This window comes from Macaca nemestrina, chromosome 13, assembly GCF_043159975.1.
Source record: "Macaca nemestrina isolate mMacNem1 chromosome 13, mMacNem.hap1, whole genome shotgun sequence".
Lineage (NCBI taxonomy): Eukaryota > Metazoa > Chordata > Mammalia > Primates > Cercopithecidae > Macaca > Macaca nemestrina.
Window position 1 is genome coordinate 49,112,654 of NC_092137.1, and position 26,758 is coordinate 49,139,411.

A 26,758-nucleotide genomic window follows, 5' to 3' on the forward strand; every position below is an offset into this window, starting at 1 on the left:
AACATGGGGCAGTGAACTAGGAGAACCTTTGGGGCAGATGAATGTGTGCGAGGATGTGGGTGGTGGGGTTGATTGCAGCAGAGGATGAAGTTTTTAAATCAGTGAATCGTCTTGTGATAACATATGGCTGATAGTATATAACTCCCTTGTTTACAACTCTATAGTGCCTCCCCATTGCTTGCTCTGATGATGAGGTCCAAACTTTTTAGCAAGAAACCTCAGCCTGGGTGCAGTGGCTCATTCCTGTAGTCCCAACACTTTGGGAGGGTCATCTGATGTCAGGAGTTCAAGACCAGCCTGGCGTATCATGGCGAAACCCCATCTGTACTTAAAAAAAAATTAGCTGGGCATGGTGGCATATACCTGTAATCCCAGCTATCTGGGAGGCTGACGAAAGAGAATCTCTTGAACCCAGGAGGAGGAGGCACTGCATTCTAGCCTGGGCAACAGGGCAAGACACCATCTGAAAAAAAAAAAAAGAAAAAAAAAAAAAAAAAACCAAACCTCTGCCTGATGTGGAGTCTGTCTCATGCTATGCCAAACCTCACACTGTTCCAGACTCACTGACCATTGATTCTTAGGCTAAGCAAATCCTGCATTGATTAAGGACCTCAAAATCATTTGTGCTGTTCCCGCTCAGAATTTGATCCCCCTGCAAATATCTACTTTTCTAGTATGTCCCTGTTTAATGTCACATTTCAGAGAAGTGTAGTAGATGTCCTCTGTTTAACCCACATAACTCAGGTGTGCAACACATATGAACTGCTGTATATTCAGTTTCTCAGCTTTCTTACTTTTAAGCCTTGTTTTGTCTAATGGTGGGGAAAACCCCCACAATCTTGCTAATCCATTAAACCCAATCACTTCCAAGATTTTCTCTGTAATTCCAGAATTAAATTTAGTCATTTGGGATGCTGCTTCTCACCTTTGGGTCTCCCTGGGGATACGTCTGATTCATGGGGGTGCTTGCAAAGTGTTAAGGCATTTGGGGGGATATCAAGTCCTTGGTCTCTAGCCACATAGTGTTTATTTCTGTGACTGCTTTTAGGTTTATCTCTAGTCATGGTGTCTGTCCTTCTGGTTTCTATCAAGGTGTGCCATCTTATCTGACCATGGAGGGGTGATGATTGTCAACAGAGACTTAAGAATGTTCTCATATCCTCCGTAGCAGGGCAGTCCACCACCCAACCTCTGTGAACATGTTGCTTTTCCTGGTGATAAGACATCCACGAAATATGCTGACTTTCCCTCTTACAGCTAACCCCTGGGACCATGTAAATATGTGCATTCATTCTTCAATTATTCTCCTTTTGAAGCATTATCATGGAGTAATCTGATACTCTGATTCCTTCAATGTTTCCTGATTGATCCTCAAATGTAGGTTTTGAGAACTCAGAAAGCTCTTACTTCTCCAGAAACCCAGCTCTTGCCAATGAAAGCTTTGGTTTCCAAGTCAGTTTGCTCTTATAGCAGATTTAAAAGTGTATTTTGGAACTCAAAATCTGTGAATGGACTGTTTCTTTGTCTTTGTATTCTTATTATAAAAATTCTGTTCATTTTTTAGAGTATAGAATTCCTTTGACTGTATAGGGGAGAGTCACTCTAAGAAATTGTGGGATATGGGGAGAAATACTTTGTTCAGGAAATTAATCCACCATGGAAGGCTGCTTCAATGTCAGGACTGGATCAGGCCTCACTGTTTTAGTCTGAAATTATGTATTGATGTGACTTGGGTGTCTATCCGTGTAACATTTGTGCGTCCCAACAAACTCTGAGCTTCATGAGAGATCTAAGACTGTATCTGTCTTGCTTACCACCAAAGCCTGAGCTTCTGGGTACAGGACTCGGCAGAGAATCGGTGTTCCACAAATTCCCAGTGAATAGTTGAATACTCTGGGGAGAGAGGAGAGATCAGTGCGGTAGCAGGAGGGTTCTGGTACCCAGGGGCAGAGTTGGGAGCTGAATGAACAGAAGTGGGAAATGGCTGCAGGTTAGTTTCTCTTGATGAGTGTGGTGGTGCTTGTAGTGCAGTGAGAGCTGAAATATCGCTGTGGAGCCCAGTGGTTCAGAATCTTTGTGTCCTACACAGATTTCAGACAGGCATTGGAGTTCAACTGGGAGCACATCCTGGGGTAGTACCCGTGTTCATGTAGTGAAGGACAATAGTGGAAAATACCTCATCTGCATGTAAGTAGCACTATTTGCATCCAAATGTGGAAGTCTCCTTACAGACTACTCCCTACCCCCCCCCGCCATAAACATGGACCTAGTGCAGTTCTGGCCCACTACAGAGGGGGCTGTAGGTTGTCATGGTGGGGAGAGGGCTTTGTAAAGTTCTGTGCTCTTCTGGGTAGCCCTGAGGTCAGAGGTTCCCTGCAGAACAAGCAGGCTTGCTTGAAGAAAACAAATAAGTTAAAAATAAGTGGATAATTCTTTCTCCTTATATCAGGTTGTCAGGAAATTGGTGAGTGTTGTGTGTGTTTTCATAATTTGAAAAGGATATCTGACTTTTTCTTGTCAGAATTGATTATTTTGGGATTTAAAAGGCAATACACTCCATCAGGGAGCAAAACTGGAAATTCCTGACGTGAAAGCAGATGGTGCAATTTCTTACTCATTCGGTTCTCAGGGAATCCTGGCACATTGCTGGTACTCCAGACAGAGGGATAATGTCATTAGAGTCACTGTGTCAATTTATTTTTCCCAGAGAAGGACACAGAGGAAAATGTAAGCATGGCTTAGCTAAATCTCTGCATGACTGAAGCTCCAGAGGTAGGTGGCATGACATTGGCCTTGGAGCTTGACATCAGAGAGAGAGATCATTAGAAAATGAATTCAGAGACCAGGAGGGGATCTTCAAGGCCAGGGACCCAGCCTTAACTGAGGACCCAGCCACTCAGTTTACAGTGAGGAAACTGAGGCCCATAAAGTGAATTGACTTGATCAAGATGGCACAGTTACTTAATTAGTGGGAGTGCTGTGATATTTTAATTAAATCATGGCTTCTCAAACACGTATTTTCATACAAATCGCATGGAAATCATGAAAAATGCAGATTCTAATTCAGGACATTAGAGCCATGGCCTAGAATCTGCATTTCTACCATTCTCCCAGGTGATACTGATGTTTCTCTTCCCTGGGCAATGCTATGATTTAAAAAAAATTATGTTACAGGGACCTAATCGCAAGCCATTCCTGAGTACCTCTTTCAGGAAGGATTGTTTTAAGACTTGGGAAGAAGGCTTAGGTGCCCAAGACGACTGACCTGGTGTGGATTCTCGCCACAGCATGCCCACTGAATAGAGGATGTCCTGTAAAATCAGAGAAGCCAGGTCTGGCTTATAAGGCTCTGACTGTTCAGCTCAATTTCTTCTCTTTCATTGTTGACTTTATCACTGTTTTCCTGCTTCTCCCATGGAATGCAATCTGAGAAAGATAGGATATATGTTAATTGTATAAAAGACTTTGCAATAACTCCGCCCCCCCACCAAAAAAAAAAAAAAAAAAAAACAGAATAAAAGAGAGATTACTGGGTATTCTATGGGATTCTAGGTATTGTCTAGCATACTCATCTGGATTATCTGATGCTATAATGGTCTATTCCTCTCATTGTTTATAAGTGGTTTTTAAATCTCTTTAAGTTGTATAATAGAACCTAAGCATAATGCCAATGATTCTTTTCTCATGAAATGCAATGCATTATTGCCATGTGGATATTGACCACATCTATTTTAAAATTTATTTTAGCATTCCTGTTTGTCTATATGTTCTTTGAATTATTTGCATTGAGTGTAACATTTTACTGTTCTCTCATCAATTAATAGGTCATATAAAATATTTCACACAGGTTCCTTTTATGTTTTATATTTGTGCAAGAGTTATAATTTTACCCTTAAATTGTCCTTTAGAATGAACTTTGATTATTTGGCTGAATCCCTTCTCCAAAAGAGGTAAAATTGAACTAGGGTCTTAATTTTTCCACACTTATGTAACACTTAGAGTCACACCATCTTGTGGAGTCTCAAAGAATGTTACGTTACTGATGAGACAGCTGAATCTCAGAAAAATGAAGAGATTTACCCAGGCACACATGGCTAGGATGGGGTAGAGAAAGGAGTCTCCTTTTTCTCATACTACCCTTTAGTTATTGTGTATTTGAATGACTCAAGTCTTTCTTCACCATTGTCCTAATCAGTGAGTTGACCAAAGGTAGGAGGAGCATAGACATGTGGGAAGGGGCCCAAAGAACTGGTGCTCTTGGCCTGTTTTATTGACCCTTCTGGAGAAGAGGTCAAGAAAAATGTGAAGGCTTGTGCCTTGCTGTGGATAGATTTGTGTCTGCAGTTGTTTACCTGAGGCCTGTGGCCTGCAAAGATGCAGAGAGTGACCATGAAAAGTCTCTCTACAGCTAAATGGCTCAGCCCTTTTGCAGGTGGACATGGCCATAATGACAGTGGTGGAAATCATAAAAACTCTTGGAATGAGCATATGCTCTGGAGTCAGATTGACTTGAGTTTAAATTATGCTCTGTTTATTACAAATTGTATACCCTTGGTAGAGTTTCTTAACCTCCTCAGAACGTTGTGCTACCCCATTTTACAGATTAAAAAATAATCTCATAAAATTATTGTGAAGAATTTCTGAGATAACATGAAAAGCACAATGTAGTTCCTTGTCAGTATTCATTGAATGTTCTTTTCCTTTTTTTATCTTAACTTTTGCCAAGAAATATATTCATTTACATTCAACTCTCTTTACCCAGAAGAAAGTTAACCGCTCAATGACATTTATTGAACACTTGTTATGAATCCAGCCTGTGGCAGGGACTACAGGGTATACAGAAATGTAAACAGAAATGTAAATGTATTTGACCTGGAACAAATAAAGACATCAGTGCCTTGAGAATTTGGAGACATGAGGCATCAGTGAAGGTTGGAAAAGGTGGTTGTGGACACAGCATGGACAAAGGGAAGGTGGTGGGAACGAGCGTGACATGGGGAAGGAATTGGTTTAGTCCTCAGAGAGGGTATTGGTGGGGAGCAGTGGGAGCCCAGGTGGCGAAAGCAGGCCTGTGCAGGTTTGGAGAGAACCTTGTTTGCCAAGCTGAGCAGCTAGGCCTTGCTACAATAGATGGCAGCAGCCCCTGGCGGGTTCTGAGCAGAGGAATAAGTAACATGCTTGGCAAGCCCAGATATTGTCCTCTGGAGTTTCTCTTATGGGACTCTTTGTTGTTGAGCTCCCTGAATTTCTCCTGGAGGTCAGAGATGTCAGTTGCTGCTCTGACACTGATTCAAAGGTTGACTTTGAGGAGTGCTGAGGAGGCTGATTTTTTGTGGGAAGAGATGACGATTTAAATGCCCCATAGAGGCAGCTCCTCCAGATTCCTCTACATCACAATTTTTTTCTCTGAGTATCCATACTTTAGGTTACTTTGAACAGGAATATGTTATCTGTAATTTTTCATTATAAGTCTGATTAATTATCTTTTTTTTTTTTTTTGCTTTGCAGCCTTAATTTAATGAAAAAATGTAATCTTGACTGCTAAAAAATTGAGCTTTGATACTTTAGTCCATGTTTTTCATTACCGTTGTCATTTCCAGACAAGCCTCTTGATAATGGAATTTCATATGAGCACTTCATGAAGATTTTGACAAACCTCCATTCAAAACCAAGGCAATTTCAATGACTTAGGGAGCAAGCAGATGCTCTGGGCCTTGGGGAAAAGGGATAAGGGCGACCTCCTTTTTTTGTTTTTTTGAGTCTTGCTCTGTCACCCAGGCTGGAGTGTAGTGGCCCTTGGCTCACTGCATCCTCCGCCTCCTGGGTTCAAGCAATTCTCCTGCCTCAGCCTCTCGAATGGCTATGATTACAGGCACCCACCACCATGCCCGGCTAATTTTTGTAGAGATGAGATTTCACCATGTTGGCCAGGCTGGTCTCGAACTCCTGACCTCAGGTGATCTGCCCGCCTCGGCCTCCCAAAGTGCTGGGATTACAGGCATGAGCCACCGCGCCCGGCCCTGTGACTTCCTTTTCATGGACATATAACTGCTGAGGGTTAGTGTCAGTGCAGGTATAGCAGGCAGATCATCATGACCTTGCACACATAGTTATCAGTGATTGAAGTGGGAGACACTGAGCCCTGGAACAAGGGGAGATAGAAAATATACATGAGCCACTTGGGAGGGTAGATGAGGAGCCATTTATGGAGATGAGATGTAGAATGCAACTGATAAATGATATTGATGGGAGCAAAGCCAGTGTAGCTGCCAGTCCCTAGAGTGACCAAGATGATAATGAAAAATAAAAATAACAGATATCCTTGCTGAGTATTTTACATCTACTATTTCATTTTTATCCTCACAACAACTCTGAAGGGTCGATATTATTAATCTGATTTTATAGAAAATGACAGATCTGCATTAAAACCCTGGTCTTTGTGAGGCCGACAGCTGACCTCTTCACGGCATTGCACTGCCTCCCTACGGAGACTTCTTCTAAGTAGAAGGGATCTTGACTTGAGATTAAACTCTTATTCTAGGGTTCAGATGAGTCCTAAGGAAAGGTGGGTTGTGCTTGCTGATGATCTATTTGCATGGGAGACTGGAGAGCGTCTGGGAATGAACAAGTGCTCAGTGAAAGAGTGAGCTGAGACCTATTAGCCAGATCAGAGTCTCCAGCTGAAATGGGGGACTGATTTGGAGTATAGAGACAGACCTCAGGCCATCTCTGGCTCAGTCTCCATGGAATGATACCTGGATATGAGGAATCGTAGGCTGATTGGACATCATCCTACGATGATACCAAGATGTGAGGGCTAAAAAATAAAGACTGGGTTAAATGAATCATCAAGGCCACCATAAAGTGATGAGGGAAATAAGATTCTTGTAACAGAGGTGGGAGGAGAGTTTTTTGAAAGGTTTGGATTAGAGAGGCACTCTGTGAACTGCCCATGAGAGGAAAGTGGATGGGGAGGGAAAGGGAATTTTATGAACCATGTCCCCATTCAGTGTTTGATAAACACAAGCGAAATTATTTTGAAAATACATTTTGGTTTCCTAGGCTGTATCTCTTTAACTGTGACTTCTCTCTGAGGTGTCTGCTAGGTTGGTCATGGTTTTTGTAGCTTTTATGCCAACAAACTTGATATTAGCCATGATAACTCATGTCTGCAGGGCACTTTTGTTTAAGTAGGCATTTTTAACCAGGAAAATCAGCCTGGTTCTTAGTTCAAAGAGTCATTAAATGTGAAGTATCCGCAAAATTGAGAAAACAGAACCCTGTTATTTTTCCTTTTAACTTTCTATTTTTTAATTTACCGTTTTAATCTCTGTCTTTTTTTATTTTTCTGAGATAAGATCTTGCTCTGTCACACAGGCCGTAGTGCAGTGGCATGATCATGGTTCACTATGGCCTCGAACTCTTGGGCCCAAGTGATCCTTCCACCTGAGCCTCCTAAGTAGCTGGGACCACAGGCCTGTGCCACCATGCCCAGCTATTTTTAATTTTTTTTTTTTTGGTCGATATGAGGTTTCCCTGTGTTGCCCAGTCTGATCTCAAACTCCTGGGGTGAAGTGATTCTCCTGTCTCAGCTTCTCAAAGTGCTGGGATTATAGGCATGAGCCACTGTGCTGGCTTTCCTCTCATTTCTCATAGTGATGTTAGTTCATGTTGCAGTGTAGCAGCAAGTTACAAAAGTTTGCTATTGCTTGAATTTCATCGAATTATAATTATACTGGCCATACCTTACCTGCTCTGGATACAAGAAACAATTTGTCTTTTTCTTGGACTCGACAAGAGGTGACCAGGACCAGTTTCGCATCCCACCACCAATCTTCCATCCCTGTAGAAAATATAACCTTGACCCAAATAGAAAAAGTTCTAAGAGATTCTTGAATGAGTGACCCAGTATTCATTAAGTCCCTTCTCTATTTGAATACCAGTCTCTGTGCCTCCCTTCTTGCCTGAATATTGGGGACCACATGTTAGTCCTCTGATAAATAACTGTACAGCAAAAGAGAAGAGACCTTAACAGTCATCAGAAGCATCAGAAGGTGGGACCCATCTCTGTCTTTCATATATGCCATTCCCCTTGTAACAAATATCCTTTTGCTATAATAAGATACACCATTTGGGTAACTCAATATCCCTAGATTCAGTTTATCTGTAAAATGAACGGGCTGAACTAGATGACTTCCAAACTGTATTTTAAAGCTTTAATGTTCTAAGAGTCCATGGTTTCGGGCATAAACAATAGGCAATGAAGGTCTCCCCCTCATCTTCCATTATGCCACAGCCTACTGTAATTCTGGCACTGGTTTTGAATCCTCTGTTTAACAGAGTCCAACTTGATTCTTGATTCAGAGAGAACTCGATTCCATAGAGAACTGGAGTGAACAGTTCTCTCTCCTTGAATATTTTGACTAATTCAGATTTCTCTGTAAGGACACCCAGCTATCCAAATCGCTCCTGGGTCCTAATGGAAATATGAGAGCTCACGTAGGCAGAACAGGTCAAAATTAGTAGAATTTAGTTGAATAAAGGCAACTGGTGGGACCAGCCATTGATGTTGGTTGACACTGGTCACTTTCCCAGTGATTGTGGCAATAACTTGGGAACTCCACAGAACCAAGATCATAGAACATATGGGCACTAGGAACCTGGGATGGGAGAGGTGATGCCACAGAATGTTCAGCGGGAACACAAACACAGGTGCTAAAGGTAAGAGTCTCTGGCTTCCTGTCTTGCTGAGGGAGAGTTAGGACCCACTGACCCAGGACAATCCTGGGTAGCTCGTGTCCTATCTCAGTCTCTTTAGGTCAGCTCTACCCACATGAAACCAGGGACAAGACCAGCTGTGTGTCACCTTGAGCAGTCTGATATAACTTATCTTTCTAAGTCCTATGGTGGTCACTGAAAAATATCATCCAGGCATTGAGATGTGTAAATGCTATTTGAAAACTAGCACTTATTTTCTGGTGATAAAAGAATTGTATTTTTTTCATTATTGTTCCATCAACTCCAACTCACAAAGGGGCTCAAAGAGCACTCAAATAATTGCCTGCTGTAGTAATAAAGAAGTTATAGTCTCTTTTGTTGTGATGGCAACAGAACATTTTAGGAATTTCAGCTCCCCTCTGGCTTTTCCACTTGTGATGTGTTTTGGGGGAGGGATTCTGGATCTGACTCTCTTTGTCCATTTTCTACAATTAAATTCCCCTGTAACTTTGTTCCAAGTAATTTAGATGAAGGGTCAAAATCATGTGCTAACTGGTCGATAGCACTAAAGTTTCTCTATGGTTTTGCCGGGAGGCACTTTTAAACAAGTTTCTGGGAGAATCAGGGGTTTAGCTGTTGTATTTGGTTCTGGCTTTTTGAAATACTTGCCTCTCCCCAGTCTTTCTTTTCCTGTTTCTCCATACTGTCAGGACCTATCCTTAATTCAGCTCACCACACTTCATGCTGGCCTGTCTATCTTTCCAGCACACACACTGCACCATCACCAGGCCCTGGGACCTCAGCATGGATTCCTTTTGCTGCAGAAAACAGGTGGTTGGGGGAGGTGGTCACTCTGTCCCTTTAGGTTCCCTTCCAAGTTCTGCCAGAGACCACATAGGGGACACTTTTTGAGACTGTCTATTGATAGTTAGGTATTGATAATTACACCTGGACTGTAAGAACAAACCAGGACCAATCCAGGCAAACAGGGATGTATGGCCCCCACACCAGTGGACTAGGCATTCTTTGGCCCTATGCCTTTAAATATGCCATTCTGGCTATCTGGAGTGATCTTCCCATATCTTATCCTGGTTAGTTCCTGCTCACTCATTCTTCAGGTTCACTCCTGCTCACTCATTCATCACTCTAGATGATGACATTTCTTCTAAGAAGACTTCCCTGATCCTGCTGATTAGAGATCCTGCTTCCAAAATTTCCCCTTTCTCCTACCCCCTCCCCCCAAAAAATAATTAGAATCAATAAAACTTAATATTTGCTAGCAAAACAGGGCAACAATAGTCAATAATAATTTTATTGTACATTTACAAATAACTAAAAGAGTATAATTGTATTGTTTGTAACACAAAGGATAAATGCTTGAGGGGATGGATACCCTATCTTCCATGATGTGATTATTACACATTGCATACCTGTATCAAAACATCTCAGGGCCGGGCGCGGTGGCTCAAGCCTGTAATCCCAGCACTTTGGGAGGCCGAGACGGGCGGATCACGAGGTCAGGAGATCGAGACCATCCTGGCTAACACGGTGAAACCCCATCTCTATTAAGAAATACAAAAAACTAGCTGGGCGAGGTGGCGGGCACCTGTAGTCCCAGCTACTCGGGAGGCTGAGGCCGGAGAATGGCGTGAACCTGGGAGGCGGAGCTTGCAGTGAGCTGAGATCCGGCCACTGCACTCCAGCCTGGGTGACAGAGCGAGACTCCATCTCAAAAAAAAAAAAAACAAAAAACAAAAAACAAAACATCTCAGGTACCTTGTAAATATATACACCTACTGTGTACCCACAAAAATCAAAATTAGAAATTAAAAATCAACAAAATTTCCCCTTCCCTATCACAGCCATCACACTATCACACACGTGCACATGTTCTTTCATGAGTGTGCACACAGGGCTCTGGGGCTGGGCACGATTTACCTTGTGTCTGCGGCACAGCAGCTAGCTTGTTGATTGCAGCTTAGTAAATATTTATTGAATGCTACACTGATTTCCCTCCTTTCTTCCCTCCCTCCCTCCCTCCCTCTCTCCTTCTTCTCTTCTGGTGCCTTGAGTCTTTAGTGTCCTCTATAGTATTTGCCGGTATTTAGTTTTGCTTTGGCTTACTTCTGGTTCCGCTGTTCCTCAATTTTTCTCCTCACCCTTCTTCTTTCCTTCTTCTTTCCACCAAGCTCATCCTTTTCTTTTCTCTCCTTCCACTGTGTCCTGTGCTATGTAGCTTAAATTCTCTTCTGTTTCCCCATCTTAAAATAGTGCCTAAGCTGAGTGGCTGGCTCCTTTTGTGAAAGTGCACTCCAAGAATACAAGTGTCTAGGCTATATGACTTTGGAATAAGAAAAATAGGATCCCAGAATTTGCTAGCTTGTAAGATCTCTGCTTCTATTTTGAGTCAGTGATGAATTCCCTTGAGCAGGTGTGCTTGTTTGTAAGTCTTTACCTTTGCTATCTCCCATTACAATTTGGTCCTTTTCATGACTGTAGGTTTGAAGCAGGATGGCTGCTGGGATGCCTTCTATTCCTAATGATAAATGTCATGTGAATCTTCAAGCATGTTATCCTGCTTGGCATAGATATTCCTCGAAAAGATGAGGCTTATTTGGAAGGAGGCTATTTCTTCCCTGTGCTGCCCCTTTGGATTACACTGTCTTCCTTAGTAGAACTCCCTTTTTGAGTAGTTGTGCTCTTCGTTTATGTTTTCTTTTCCTGCCTTCATTTAGAGCCACAAATGAATCTGGTATTTCTGCTCACTTCTGGCTTATCTGAGCTTCTTTGCCACCTTACATGTTTTATCATGCGTGACTAAGAAGCCTGTATCCCCAAAACAGAAGGCTAGACATTGGTTTGCTGCAGCCAGCTGGCATTGGCCCATGAGCACCAATCCTGTGTATCTCTCAACTCAGCATTTGGTGACATCACATCAGTGGTTTGAAATCTGCCATAGTGGGAGTATTTACACCACGGAAATCAGCAAACTTGGCAAACGTTACAAATCGAGGGGAACGTGTGTATGCATGCGCCCACCTTGTTATTAAACATTTACCAGAAAACCACTCATTGGCTAAAGCATCAAAATTCTAGCTCTGTGCTGTCCAATATGGTAGTCACTAGCTATATGTGGGTATTTACATTTAAATTAATTAAAATGGAATACAATTAAAAATTCAGTTTCTCAGTCTCCCTGGCCATGTTCAAAATGCTTAATATTACAATCACATGTGGCTAAGTGGCTACTGTATAGGTACAGATATGGACTGTTTCCATTATGACAAAGTATTGTTATGACACCCCAGACTAGCTGTTTTGTATGTTGGATGTTTGGTATCATGGTCCAGTCTAAGGTATTAGGATTAGAATTGGGTGTGTGTTGTCTCCACAATTCACATATGCCAAAGGCTGTTTACAATCTATAGATTGGGGGTCAGCCATTTTTTTCTGTAAAGGCATACGAGTACATTTTTGGCTACATGGGCCATATAGTCTTTATTGAATGGTGTGTAACTATTCAACTTTGGTATCATGGTACAAAAGCACCTAGAGATGATACATAAAAACATAAGCCTATCTGTGTTTCAATAAAACTTTGTTTACAAAAGCAGGTAGGACACCAGATTTGGCCCATGGGCTATAATTTACTAACCCCTGACCTATGCAGATACCTGGTTTTTCAATGAAACTTAGAAATATATTTGAAAAATCCAATTTGGGTACATTTTAAATTGACCAAATTCATTCTATTTTAAAAATTCAGTATGCAAAATTTCAAACAGATACAAAAGTAAAGACAATAGTATAGTGAACCCACATGTACCCAGTCACCCAGTTTCGACAATTATCAATACAAGGCAAATCTTATTTTGGCTACCCGCCTTGTTATATTTTTCTTATGTATGAGAACATTGTATATTAAAATACAATTAAAAATTCAAAGATCGGTGGCTCAAGCCTGTAATCCCAGCACTTTGGGAGGCCGAGACGGGCGGATCACGAGGTCAGGAGATCGAGACCATCCTGGCTAACCCGGTGAAACCCCGTCTCTACTAAAAAATACAAAAAACTAGCCGGGCGAGGTGGCAGGCACCTGTAGTCCCAGCTACTCGGGAGGCGGAGGCAGGAGAATGGCGTAAAGCCGGGAGGCGGAGCTTGCAGTGAGCTGAGATCCGGCCACTACACTCCAGCCTGGGTGACAGAGCAAGACTCCGTCTCAAAAAAAAAAAAAAAAAAAAAAAAATTTCAAAGATCATTTAATAAAATAGCCCTTTTAATCTACACAAATCAAACTTTGCATATTTTCAAAAGCAAGCTTATCTTATGCTATTTGATTATCATCAGTGACTCCTGGGAACCAGGCATTCTGAACTCATGCTCTAAAAGCATCTCTGCCTCCCAAGACAGGAGGCTCTCTCCACCTCGGGAGTGTGAGGCAGAATTGCACGTCATGGGTTTGCTTGCAGTATTAAAAATGAAATGGGCTCTGTGGAGCTTGCAGCAAAATGCTTCTGCCTCTTTGTATTATGTCAGCCCCTGGGCTATTCTTAAAGCCCAGTCCTTGTCTCTGGGGAGCAACACAGGCATATTACAACCCTGCTGTGAGCTTGGCAGCTGTTCAAATGCAGAACCCTCCTCTTCTTTCCCTTGCACACCCTCCCCACTACTTTTGCTATGGAGAGGTCTCAAGGATGGGCTTTGAGTAGAGAGAATCATAGAGTCAAAGCAAGTTAGAATGGAAAAGCACGTTCATGAGCATATAGTTCAACTCTCACAATTTACATGTGCTTCAGAAAGGGCTCAGAGAAATGAATGATTTCCCTAAGGCCACACAGCCAGATTGCAGCAGAGCAAGGTCTAGGATTGAGTCTCCTGATTCCTAGTTCAGCATCGGGAAGGAAAAGAATGTGGAAGGAGGGAGTCTTGTACCACATCACCAGCTACTTATTTACTCTGAGTTCTACTCACTTGGGCCCTGCTACTATCTTCTTTTCAGCTGGCTGTTAACTACCTAATCCCTGGCTAAAGCATGTCACCAACTCAAATAGCAGCTGATGGTGTTACAGCTCTCAAAGAAGATTATGTTATAATAGCAGAGGCTTGGGCATAAGATCGATGCACTGATGCTAAGGAACAAGTGAGGCCTTTTAGTTGGTCCTTCCTTTTTGCAGTATCTTTCTCTCCTCCCGGCTCAAATCAAGATCTTTGAATGAGAAAACCTACCTCTTCTCTACCACATACACACACAGATACTACCCCACTGATAGCTTAGGAAGCTTCTTGTAACTCTAGGATAAGCTCTGTTTCCCAATGAATGATCCGCCCCCTCCCCGAATAGCTAGAGTCAAATTTAAATGACTCATGTCACGTTTAAACTTAAATCCAAGTGGCTTCTTCCTTCTCTGGACTTCATTTCATTAGAGAATGGATCAGTGACTGAATCAGCAAATTTGGTGAGTGATTCCCAGTGTCCTATGCTGTTAAAACGTTAAGCCGATGATGACACTGCTCTGCTTAAAATGCTCCAAAGGCTTTCCATTTTCACTGGAATGAAAGGCAAATTCCTTCCGTTGGCCTCAAGGACCTGCATGCTGGGCCCTGCCCACCTCTCCATTTTCCCCTCATGCCTGCTCCCCTTTGCAATGTATCTTCAGGAACTGAAAGCTGTTTCTCATCTCCGACTTTGCGCATGCTCTTCCTCTGCCCAGAACATCACTCCCTGGCTTTTCAACGGACTAATGTCACGTCCTGAGAAAAGCCTACACCAGATCCAAAATTAGCTTCATTAGGCTACATGACACATGCTCTTTTTGTGCCACTTATCACATATACTTGTTTGTGTTTTTGCTGACTTAACATTTTTTCTTCCTACATAGACTTCAGCTCCATGAGGGAGAAGGGCCACAGCTTGTTACTAAATACCTAAGCCTACCATTATTCCTGGCCAATCGATATTAGATATATTTTTCTAATTGTCTAATCTCTGCCCCTTGCAATTTTTAATTTTTCCCAATCAATTTGTAAACTCTTTGTGTTTAGGGACCAAGATTTCCACTTCTTGTGTTTTTACCACAGTACCTAGCACAGGGCTTATTTAATAATTGAACCTACAACTTGAGGAGAAATATACCCCCAACCCCACAAAAAAAGGAGACATTTCCTGACAATTAGGTACGGAGATATGTGGGGCAAGTAAATTCATTCTCAGTAGAAATGAGTTCATAAGACCTATATAATGTACTCCCAAAGCCAAGATTTGGTAATATAGTCCCCAAATATCTGAAAGTTGTGTTTAAAAATGCAGGTAAGGCTGTAACTGAAAAAACAAAACAAAACCCAAACGCTGTTCTTACCATATAGAGAAGGGACCTTGGGAATCATAGCTCAGTGAGAAGATGTTCCTCTAACTTTGTAGTTATTCTATATAGAATATAATAAAATTTTTTTTGAAAAACTTTAATTTTTAGATCCATTTTAGATTCACAGCAAAATTAAGCAGAAAGCATAGGGCAGTATCACATACCCTCTGCCCCCCACACCCACAGCCTCCCCACTGCACCCACAGCTTCCCCCACCAGAGTGGCACGTGTGTCACAATCGGGGGAGCTACATCAACGTGTTATCACCCGAGCCCATGGTTTACATTAGGGTTCACTCTTGGTGTTGTACATTCTATGGGTCTGGACAAATGAGTAATGATGTGTCCACCATTATGGTGTCATGAGGAGTAGTTTCGCCGTTCCTAGAATCCTCTGTGCTCTTCCCTTCATCTCTCCTTCATCCCTAACCCCTGTTAAAATCTCCATAGATTTGCCTTTTTCAGAATGTCATATAGTTGAAATCATGTGATATGTAGCCTTTTAAGATAAGCGTCTTTTGCTTAGTAATATGCATGTAAGTTTCTTGTTGATACAAATTTTTAAAGCTTTAAGATTATCTAACCCAGCATTTCTTAAATGTGTGTTTCATTGGAAGGTCACTGAGCCTCTAGGTGAAAAAGTGATTCACGGCCAATTAGGTTGGAAAACCTGACTACCCTTTCCTCCTTTGGGAGGGTCAAGTTCATGCTGGCATTATTAGCATCATTTAACCCACCATTTGCCTCAGAGACTGTTCCAGAAAGAACTATTGATCACTTGCTACAGGACATGGTACATGAAGCTCTTATCTAACCCAGTGCCTTATTTTTTATCCCCCTTTCCGATTTGATTCCTGCCCAGACAGTGACTCCCCTACATTATCTTTGACTATCCTGGTGGAAATAGTACCAGAAAGTACTTCATAAAGCAGTATTTTAGCAGTACCACATGTTCTGTGCCAAATTTATATGTCCAAATGTTGCTGTGGTAACAGCACAAACAGCCAAACACTAGATAACACAAACTGGCAGGGAGAACAAAAATTCCTTTTAATAAATTCATGGCTGCCTTAGACAAACCGAGCACTTTCACGGTATGTTAATTTAAGGTTGTGGAGGAATTGTGAAATGGTTAAAGACAGACTCACAAGTCTGAAAGTTTACCAGTGACTTATGCTATTTGAATAGATTTATGCATATGTCTATTCATATTGCATGGTTGTTGGTCATTTGAGTACGTGTCAAACAAGCTAACGCCAGAAACTGGCCAATATCTGCTAATTTTGTGCAAGTCTGACACTGTATTGATATTTCTGCTCAAGTCTGGTAGCTGGTCCATTCCTCTCCTGTCGTCTGAAGTGGGAGCTGTCACCATGTCACCTATTAGCAGTTGCCCCAATGGACAGTGTTCTGCTGTTCCGTGCTCTGAGTACATCCTCTTCCTTCTGTCTGCAACATCCTTCTTCCTCTTGATTGAAAAACATTCATCCTTCAAGGCCCAATGTAGGTGTCTCTTTTTGGTGAAGATTTGTGGGACTCCAACCTACCGTCTTCCACAGAACCTTCTGTGAAGAACCTTGTCTGATTTGTAATTACAGCTTTCATCTTTCTCACTGTTTCACAGTTTCTTGTCATGCTAGAATGCAAATTTCTTAAGGATAATTACAACATCATATTTCTCTACCCCAGAAATCAGCCCCATGCCTGGTGCACAGTAGACATTCTATAAACATTTGTTCAGTAAATGGATGAAACAATGGATAAATCAATCACTCAAGTATATAAGTCCTTAAAATCAGCAATTAATGTTGGGACTGTGAACAAACACAAGTCTTATTGATTGCTTTTTAGGCTCAATAAGCATCAATTTGATGAGCTAATCCTTTCAAGTATAAGCATTATTTAGATTTTTAGGTTTCCAACGAAATGATCAAAACAGGCACACACTACTAATTCTCCTCCTAGTAACAAAAGCTGGTTGTTTCACAGTTTTAGCTAATGGCAAGGCATGAGTACACTTTTTTTTCCCCTAATTCACTCCATCTTCCCTCAAATGTTTAGGAGTTGTTTCTTAATGTATAAAAATGACTTTATAAAGTTAAGCAAGAGTTGAGGTTTAGGGAAACAATATAGGCATTGGCTTTGCCTCTTTTTTACTAGTAGCTATGTAACATGTCTCTCAAATTTTCTGGGTTTCATTACAGTTCACTTTAGTGCAGAATACGGCATGAGACGGTAATAGGGCATCTTGTTCTGTTGAATAAAAGAGATGAGGATAAGAATGTTGAAGTTTTTCTTTATGCCTTTCTTCATTCCCCCTTTGTTTTTTCTTCCCCTACAATAACATATAAGGCCCATCAGAGTAAGGCTATTGTCTTGTTTGGTTCCTGCTATATTCCCAGTACCTAGTCACTGTCTGGTATGTGGTCATTTCTTCAAAAATGTACTTAGAACAAATATGTGCTGACAGATGTGGTCAGAGTAGGAGAGAATAAGAACATGAATCAGAGTAGTGACCTTGGAGAGAGAGGGAAAACTGGGATGATGAGCAATCAGTGCAGATGTAGTGCTGACTGTCCTGGGAGCTGATTAGATAGAGGGCATTGGGAAAGGAAGGAGTTAAAGTAGCAGCGGAGTGTGGAGCCTGATAGATTGAAATGATGAACAAAGAGAAGTGAAGTTGGGAGCAAAGTTGTGATCTCTGATTTGGGTATGTTGAGTTTGAAGTTCTAGTGGGAGATATCCACAAGACAATTAAAAATGTGAAACAAGGCCGGGCGCAGTGGCTCAGGCCTGTAATCCCAGCACTTTGGGAGGCCGAGGCGGGCGGATCATGAGGTCAAGAGATAGAGACCATCCTGGCCAACATGGTGAAACCTCATCTCTACTAAAAACACAAAAATTAGCAGGGTGTGGTGGCGGGCGCCTGTAGTCCCAGCAACTTGGGAGGCTGAGGCAGGAGAATCGCTTGAACCTCAGAGGTAGAGGTTGTAGTGAGCCGAGATCCTGCCATTGTACTCCAGCCTGGTGACAGAGCGAGACTCCATCTCAAAAAAAGAAAAAAAAAGAAATGAAACTAGAGCTTAGAGTAGAAGTCAGGAGTGGATATACAGATACGATAGTTGAAATCATAAATGTGGTAGATTGTCAAAATAAAGACAAAAAAAAAGGGAGCCCCAGGTTAGGTCCTTGGGAGATATATACGTTGTTGTGAGGCACGGGGAGATTAAAAACTAGAGGCATTGTCAGAGGGGTACAGGTCAAAGAATTAAAAATGGGAGAGGGTTTTAGGATGAGTACTTCGTCAATGGTGTTTAGGGCAGCAGAGAACCTCATGGTGTTTGCCTTAAAAAATAATTACAGAATTTTGTGTTTAAAATATGTATATTTGTTTACTATGATGGTAGCAGTTTCCATAAAATAATGAGTACTGGGCAAAATCTAGATTGCTAAAGGACTGTTCAATGCTTATCTAAGATACTTCATATTACTTTTTGTAGCTTATAATAGATGTTCAAGAAATACTTGTTGTTTGAGAGTGAAATCAACATTCACATTCTTTTTAGAAGCAGCTATTTTTGTTTGGGGAGTACTTTCTAATATTGCCTCTGGAACAACTTTAATGAAAATAAGAGTCCAGCACTTACCTGAAGTTGTGATTATCTACAACTATCTGCAATGTGGTTTGTCTCTAGTTTTCACTTAGAGCCTCACTGGATGTCAAGCTCCAGGCTCTAAGAGCAATCAGCTGACAGGCTGAAAATTATGTATATGTGAGTCTAAGTATATTTATATTGACTTAGTAGATGCCTAAATCTCAAAAGAATTTTAAAATTATGTCATGTTTTATGTAATGGAAAATTAACAATTTTATTTGTAAATTATTTCTGGAAGTTTGCTGAAAATAACATAAAGCCCATAGGCGCATAAGCCCATAGGCTTTAGCCCATAGGCTTGGGGTTAGATTGGGCGGGGGTGGGGGGGTGGGGAGTGCAGTGCAGAGAAGAATGTAAGATTTACTGTGTAGCCTGCAGTTAGTTGATTTCACCACTAGATGGTGATCTTGTATTAGCCTGGCAAGCTGCCCACTAACAAAGGATGGCATAAAGTCGACTACAGGTGGTTGAAATCTATTACATTGACACAGAAGCTTTTTTGATGTTGTGAAATAAAATGGCATTTGAAGTAATAAAAATTAGGGAATGGTAGTGTCCTTCTGACTGTGCAGACTATGATGAACTGAGAACACTTGAGTATCTAGTTAGAAACCTACAGTGGGGGAAATAGGGAGAATACTGTTTTAGGCAGCACAAAATCTACATCCTGGTTCACCTGTTGCTGCTTGTATCATATTTGGGAAATCATTTTCCTTCCAAGGACTTCAGTTGCTTCACCTGTAAAATGGGAGATGATGATATCTACCTTGTCAGGGGCTGTGCCAGTTTTCCCAAGACCTTTTTCTGTTGTTTTAGTGGTGGGGAAAAAGGTAGAGGTTTACTGTGTCTGCAGTGGGCAGTGGGAGAAGAAAGAAGGCACTAAGGAACCTTGGTTGGTCTTGGTCTACTTTTTTTTCTAATTTTCACTTTCTTCCTTGATCAGCTGGATGGAGTCTTAGTAAAAGATCTTTCTCTCACTGGGAGAACCTGGAGTGAGAGTCTTTGCTACAGACTGAGAGTGGAGAAAGGAATAGAGGAAAAAGCTGAAAGGGGAAATGTTCTATAAAGGCATGGTGGTGTGTGTGTGTGTGTGTCTGCATGTGTGTCTACTTAGGTCTAGAGCCACAGAAAGGCGGAGAAGTAGAACATGTTCATTGCTATTGGGGATTCCATTATTATTGATTAGTTGAGCCCCCTTAGTTGTCACTGAAGCCTCATTAAAAAGCCATGATGATGGTCTTGTGTCCCAATTTTACAGTTGAGGGACATAAGGAGAGCTTGTGATACAACTTTATTCAATGTTAAGGCCTTATTTTCAATCTGAGAGTCAATATAATTAATAATGGCAGTGGGTTTTATTTCATGCTTCATCAAAGGGTCTTGTATGTGGGACATCTTAGCCCATGTATGCAGACATAAATTATTTGGCTTATAAATTGATACTATTTTACTAGGAGAAAATAATGTCTTCAGTGGGGTAAATTTCTTGGAGGTTCAAGTTACAACTGTTTTTCTCAGTTTTTCACAGGACGTTATTCAAATGATAAATTGCCTTTGACAGAGAAAATGAATTTGATTCTGTCCTCTCTGATCCTGAAATTCCATAATGGAGCCACAGAAAGTGTCTTGCTCAATTTCAGAGTAATTAGTGATTACCCAGAATTAACTGAAGGAACTGGATTGTATCCTTTCTGATAGGAGAACCCATGAAAGACTTTATCCTAACCATTGTCTATATCTTCTTATTAGAATAGAATAAAATAAAAATAGATGAAGATTTGATCTTTTCTGGAAGGAAAGGAACAGATACAGAGAGACGGGAGTTTGAAAGCATATGCTGAGAGAAAAAAATGAATTAGATTAGGGCAGGAACTGTACCCTATAGAGGATATGGTTTTGTAACTGTCTATTCATTCCCCTTATGAGTTTCTGTCTTTGAGAAATTTTTGTTGTTTTGTTTGTTTTGAGATGGGGTCTCACTTTGTTGCCCAGACCAGAAATAGACTGCAGTGGCATGATCATAACTCACTGTAACCTTGAACTCCTGAGCTCAGGTGATGCTCCTTCTGCCTCAGTCTCCTAAGTAGCCAGGAATACAGGCATGTACCATCACAACCAGCTAATTAAACAATTTTTTAAAAGACAGGGTCTTCCTATGTTGCCCAGGCTGGTCTTGAACTCCTGACCTCAAGCAGTCCTCTCGCCTCGGCCTTCCAAAGTGCTGGGATTATAGGCATGAACCACTGTGCCTGTCCTGAGAAATGGCTAAAAGTAGTCAAATATTCTCTCTCTCGTACTCCTGGTGGAGTTTGATCAAATTAAATTGATTCTGAAACTCTCTCTTCAGTTTGACGATGGTCAGGAAAGCTGTGTAGACTGAGTTCAGCTAGAATATACTTAGTTCTGTACTTAGCCAAGATAAACTTTTTAAAACAAACTGTGAGATAGAGATTATTAATGACCAAGTTTTTATTATGTGGCCTTACTATTTTGGAGTCCCATATGGCTCAAGTCTTTGCATATTGTTGGTTTTCTTTTCTGAACCCAACAATGGAGAACAGCAGCAGGAAAACATTGGCAGATCTCAACCATTTTCATGAGCTAACGTGAAAATGTGAGAACTCTTAGGAAGATGAATGTGTTTGGCTGCCAGGCTGGGAGAAATGACAGCCTGGAGACGAGGAAAGCCAGAGACATCCAAGGGATTGGGTGGCAGAAAGCTTTCTAGTGTTTTCTTTCTTTTCCCCACAGTACTCTGGGTGACTGGTTGCCTCGATCTGTGGCAGGAAAGCAATAGAATAGGCAGAAGTGGCAGGGCAGCATCAGGGCTGCTCTGGAGCCAAAATGTGAAGCTAGTAGTGACGACACCCGGATGCCTCCTGAGCATTCTTGCCTTCTCTTTCCACCCAGTGGAGGAGGAAATTACACAGGCTTTTTGTTCTTAAGAACATGCCTGGTGATGAGAGGCCAGAGAATGTCTGGTGGAGTGGTGGTGGGGTTTGGAGAATGGCTAAATTCATATTGCAACCTTTGAGACTTTGTACCTTGAAGACCATCCTCCTCCAACTCACATAGAGAAAGGGCAAGTCCTAAGTTTTTACCCCTCTCCCACGTAGACGTTATTTGCAAAATCAGTAGATAGTCTAAAGAAATAAAAGATAAGCTTACGAGAAAAAATGGTAAGATGTGAGTAGTAAGAGTTCCTTGAAAGTAACTTAACTAAATAAATAAGCTCAACCAGAAGAAATGGAATGGGCAATAATTTAACAAACAAGAATAGTAATTATTCTTAGAAACATAAAGGAGAATCTTGAAACAAACAGGGAGAAGCAAATATGAAGAACAAACTGGAGATATTGAGGGTCTAAACATAATTGCTGAAATTACTCAATAGATGGACCACATATCAGAATGCATACAGCAAAATAACATATCGGTAGACTGAAATACTGAAACCAGGAACTTGCTCAGAAGACATTGGAAAAGGATAGAGAGATATAAAGAATACAAGTCAACAAATATGGAGGACTGAAGTTGAAGTGTAAATACCCTTCCAAGAGCATCACGTAGGAAGAAATAGACCTCAAATGGAAAGGACACAGGAGTGCTGAATAGGAGAGGTGACCTCCTCACAGAGATGTTCTACAGTAACATTAAAGTATATTAAAGAAAACTAGAACATTCTAAAAGGCTTCAAAGATAAAAAGCATATTACCCAAAAGGAACATGAAAATTAGATTACAATCATAATTTTCAACAGTTATGTTAGATGTGGGAAAGCAACAATTTAATATCTTCAAAGTGTTGAAGAAGAAAAGACAGTAAAACTAAAATTTCATGATGGGCACAATTATTACTATAATGTGAAATTGAAATACAGATATTTTGAGGCATACAATGTAGCATAATAATTGCTACCATTTTGAAAGAACCCTGGAGTTAAGTGAATTAAGTGAATTTTGGATGAAGCAATTAAATCCAATTAAATCCAAAAGGATGCAATGACTCCAGGAGGAAAGGTGAATAAATAATGAACAAACACAGAATGCACATTATTTTGAGTACACAAAGATTTATCTTTAAAAATTAACCATGAAATTAGCTCACAAAGGATTTATTGACTCCAAAGTCAGCCTCAGACCAGTTTTTCAACTATAAGGAAACAGTTCAACAATCAAAAATAATTAAAAGCAACATATATTTATTGGCATTTCTTAAAGAATGGTGCAACGGTCATTCTTATATGTATGTGTCTTCTTGTGCATAAGACTAAGTCTTCCTTGGGGCATATTCCTAGAAGTGAATATTCTAAGTCTTCCTTGGGGCATATTTGGCCAGAGTGCAGTGGCGTGATATCGGCTCACTGCAACCTTTCTACCTCTGCCTCCTGGGTTCAAGCGATTCTCCTGCCTCAGCCTCCTGAGTAGCTGGGATTATAGGCACACACCACCACACCTAGGTAATTTTTGCATTTTTAGTAAAGATGGGGTTTTACCATGTTGGCCAGGATGGTCTTGATCTCTTGATCTCATGATCTGCCCACCTTGGCCTCCCAAAGTGCTGGGATTACAGGCGTGAGCCACCGCGCCCGGCCGGTATGTGCATTTTTACTATAGCCAAATTGATCTCTAAAGTTCTACAAATCCCTACCCATGAACTAAAGTTTGGAATTTCGTTGCATTGTATTGACTTTATACATTCATTTGGGAGTGAATTGATACGTTTGTAATATTGAAAATTCACATTGATGAAAATAATTTATCTCCTCATTTATTTACGTCTTCTCTCAATAAGTTTTACATTTTCTTGTGAGAGTCTTGTCCTTATTCTATGTACTCTTATGTTATTGTATGTACTCTTATAGTTATTGCTATTGTGAGGATTTTTCCCTTTTTCTACTGGATTTTCTAATTGTTACTACAGGAACACAGATTTCTTTTGTGGATTTAAAATAAGTTGAGGTATAATTTACGTACAACAAAATGCATGGATATTAAGTGTTCATTTGATTGGTTTGATAATTGTTTACATCTGTGTAACTGCCACACAAAACATAGACTATTTCCATTATTATAGAAAGTTCTCCTTTTCAGTCAACCCTTTATCCCTGAGATGACCCTTTTGGACTTACATCATTGTGCATCAGTTTTTCCTGTTCTTGAACTTTATATTTATGGAAAAATACAGTATTTACTCTTTGGTTCTGCCTTTATTCACTTAATATAGTATTTTTGAGATTGATTCGTCATTATGTGGTGTATATCGGTAATTTATTCAGTTTTTATGACTGAGCAGTATTCCTTAGTATAAATATACCACAATTTATTTATCTATTCACCTTTTGATGGACATTTAGGTGCTTTTCCAGTTTTTGGTTTTTATGAGTAAGACTGCTGTATACCTATCTTTTTGTTATGTATATTCAAAATTTCTCTTGTATAAGTAACTAGAAGTGGAGCTGCTGGGTGCTATAGTAGATGGGTTTGCCCTCCCTTATTTGTTGGGTTATCTTTCTATTGTTTATTTGCAGGAGTTTTTTATGTATTCTGGATATGAATCGTGGGTTAGAGGTGTCTTGAGTGTGTTTTTTTTTTTTGGCTTTGCCCTGCCTTTTCATTTTCTTAATGTGTCTTTTGATGAACAGAAATGTTTAATCTTGATCAAGCCCAATTTATCAATTTTTTTATACATTATTGCTTTTTGAGTCCTGACTAGGAAATCTTGGCTTGCTATAAACTTGTAAAGACAGTTTCACAGAAAAGTTTTATAGTTCTAGCTTTCAGAAGCTAAAAGATGTATTTCTGTCTTTATTGTGTTTTCATTCAATCATTGCCATTTCATTTTTAGCATATATTTCCTAAAATATTTTTTCTACATCTAAAGTTATTACATCTCTTTCCTTATCTAAAGCATCACAAGGACTTATATCCTTATCTCTTATAGTCCCCATTTCCCTATGGCTTTACTTCTCTTCGCAGGTCTGAGGCGGACAACTCTTGTAGTCATTGCATTCTAGAAAACCATCTCTGTCCTTGCATTTGAACAATGTTGGCAGAAAGTGGTCACAGTTGTGCCCTCTAGGGTTATAGCTGCATTTTGCTAAGCTATTTCTGTTGATAATCATGCCTGGCTGCTGGGTCCTCTGTGACTGACTGTTAGACAGGGGCTCACACTGGGCTCTGGCGCAAGAGGAGTGTGAGTCATGTGACGTGGCTGGGTTGCTGTTTAATGCTCCTTCATTTCCTTTTGACTGTTTCTTCTCCTTAAGCACCCATGTCCCCAAAGCTTTAATGCTGCCCATCTGCCTACCCAGTAAGCGCTGATTCCACACGAGTTCACTCTGGCTCCCCAGTGCCCAGACTCTTCTACCTGCATCACATAAGCCCTGTGTGCACCCATTCCCTAAGGGTAAAGCGGTGTGGTGGAAGGAGCTCAGCTAATTAAATCACATTAGTTAGAGACCGTTCCCAACAACATTTGTATTTCAGCTGCACCCATATTCATGATGATTAGGTAGTTTTTGACATGCTTTCATATACTCCAACTCACACATTCTTTCCAAAACAAGGTGAAGGGTAGAGTTCAGACTTCAAACTAGTTCAAACTATATCTTTGGACATGTTTCATGCTCTTTCCACCAGCATGCATCTGATTGATAAGATGGGGATTTCAGGTGTTGTAAGGTACTGATATGAAGGTGATATGAAGGAGATTCTGGTTTTTTTTTTTTTTTGAGATGGAGTCATGCTGTTGTTGCCCAGGCTGGAGTGCAATGGCGCGATCTCAGCTCACTACAACCTCTGCCTCCTGGGTTCCAGCAATTCTCCTGCCTCAGGTTCCTGAGTAGCTGAGATTACAGGCACCTGCCACCATGGCTGGCTAATTTTTGTATTTTTAGTAGAGACAGGGTTTCACCATGTTGTCCAGGCTGGTCTTGAACTGCTGACCTTAGGTGATCCACCTGACTCGGCCTCCCAAAGTGCTGGGATTACAGGCGTGAGCCACCACCCCCGGGCCATGGAGGAGATTCTGAATCAGTGTGAGGAAGCAGGTAAGGGAAAGAGGAGAACAGGGGATGGGGAGTAGTGAGCTTCAACCTCCTTGGAATCTCAAGTAGAGGACACTGCTGAACAGACATCTAATCTGTAGATCACAGTGACCTAACTAATTCATCCACAGTTGGCAAAGTGCACATTAATTGTAAATTTCCTTCCTCTTTGGTCATTAAGTGATATAAGCACAGACCTCCTTTTCATTCTGTTGAGGCTCAGAAACGTAAGGATTCTGCAGCATCTTAGGAAAATAATCTGAGAGTTGTAGGCAATGGTAAGCTTTGTAAATATTTACTAGACTTGGAGTAAGTGGTAGAATACACGAAACCAGAATTTGTTGCCATATATACTGCAGAGGCACACTGGAAGGTAGAAGGGATTGTGGAAAGTATAGTGCTTTGCAACTAGACAGATCCTTGACCACCCTGTCTCAGGTAGCATCCACTCCTTCCCAGATCCTCCTGATGACATCCCTCCTTCATTTACTTATATTAAGAGCAGTGTCCCAATCTGTTATATAGCTTCTTTCTTGTTTATTATCTGTCTTTCCCACCAGAATGCAAGCTCCATTTGGGCAGTGGCCACCTTGTTTATTGTGTACCTGTCTGTATCCATGAAGTCTGACATAATGCCTGGCATATACTATGAGCTCAATAACTACTGAGTGAATGAAATAATGAGAAAATCCTGTTTGATCACTTGCCAGCCATATAATGCTAGTCAATTTTTTCCACTTCAGTTTCTGCATCTGTGAAATTGGATAACACAAATACTCACCTTGTAACACTGTTGGAATAAAATGGCATAAACTCGTAGCATAATATTGGAAGTGTTAGGGCTCAGAACGTGATAGCCCACAGTATGGTGTCTTGGTGTGATGAATGCTTTGAACTGAAGGAAACTGAAAGAGCTTCAGAAGCAAAGTCTCTCTGGCCTTCTCCCACCTTTCTTTCTCCTGCTCTCCTTTCTTC

The 26,758-nt window shown here is 40.9% G+C and overlaps 2 long non-coding RNA genes across 2 annotated transcripts in view; one reads left to right on the forward strand and one right to left on the reverse strand.

Annotated features, from left to right (window-relative positions):
- The window catches only part of LOC105465007 (uncharacterized), a 400,763-nt gene that overhangs the window by 74,320 nt on the left and 299,685 nt on the right, over positions 1-26,758 (forward strand). The window lies entirely within an intron of this gene.
- On the reverse strand, positions 363-7,859 carry LOC105465009 (uncharacterized). Its single transcript, XR_977211.3, has 4 exons — positions 7,751-7,859; positions 3,266-3,426; positions 1,815-1,893; positions 363-463 (listed from the first exon to the last, which is right to left on the reverse strand). It is a non-coding gene; the product is annotated as an uncharacterized lncRNA (long non-coding RNA).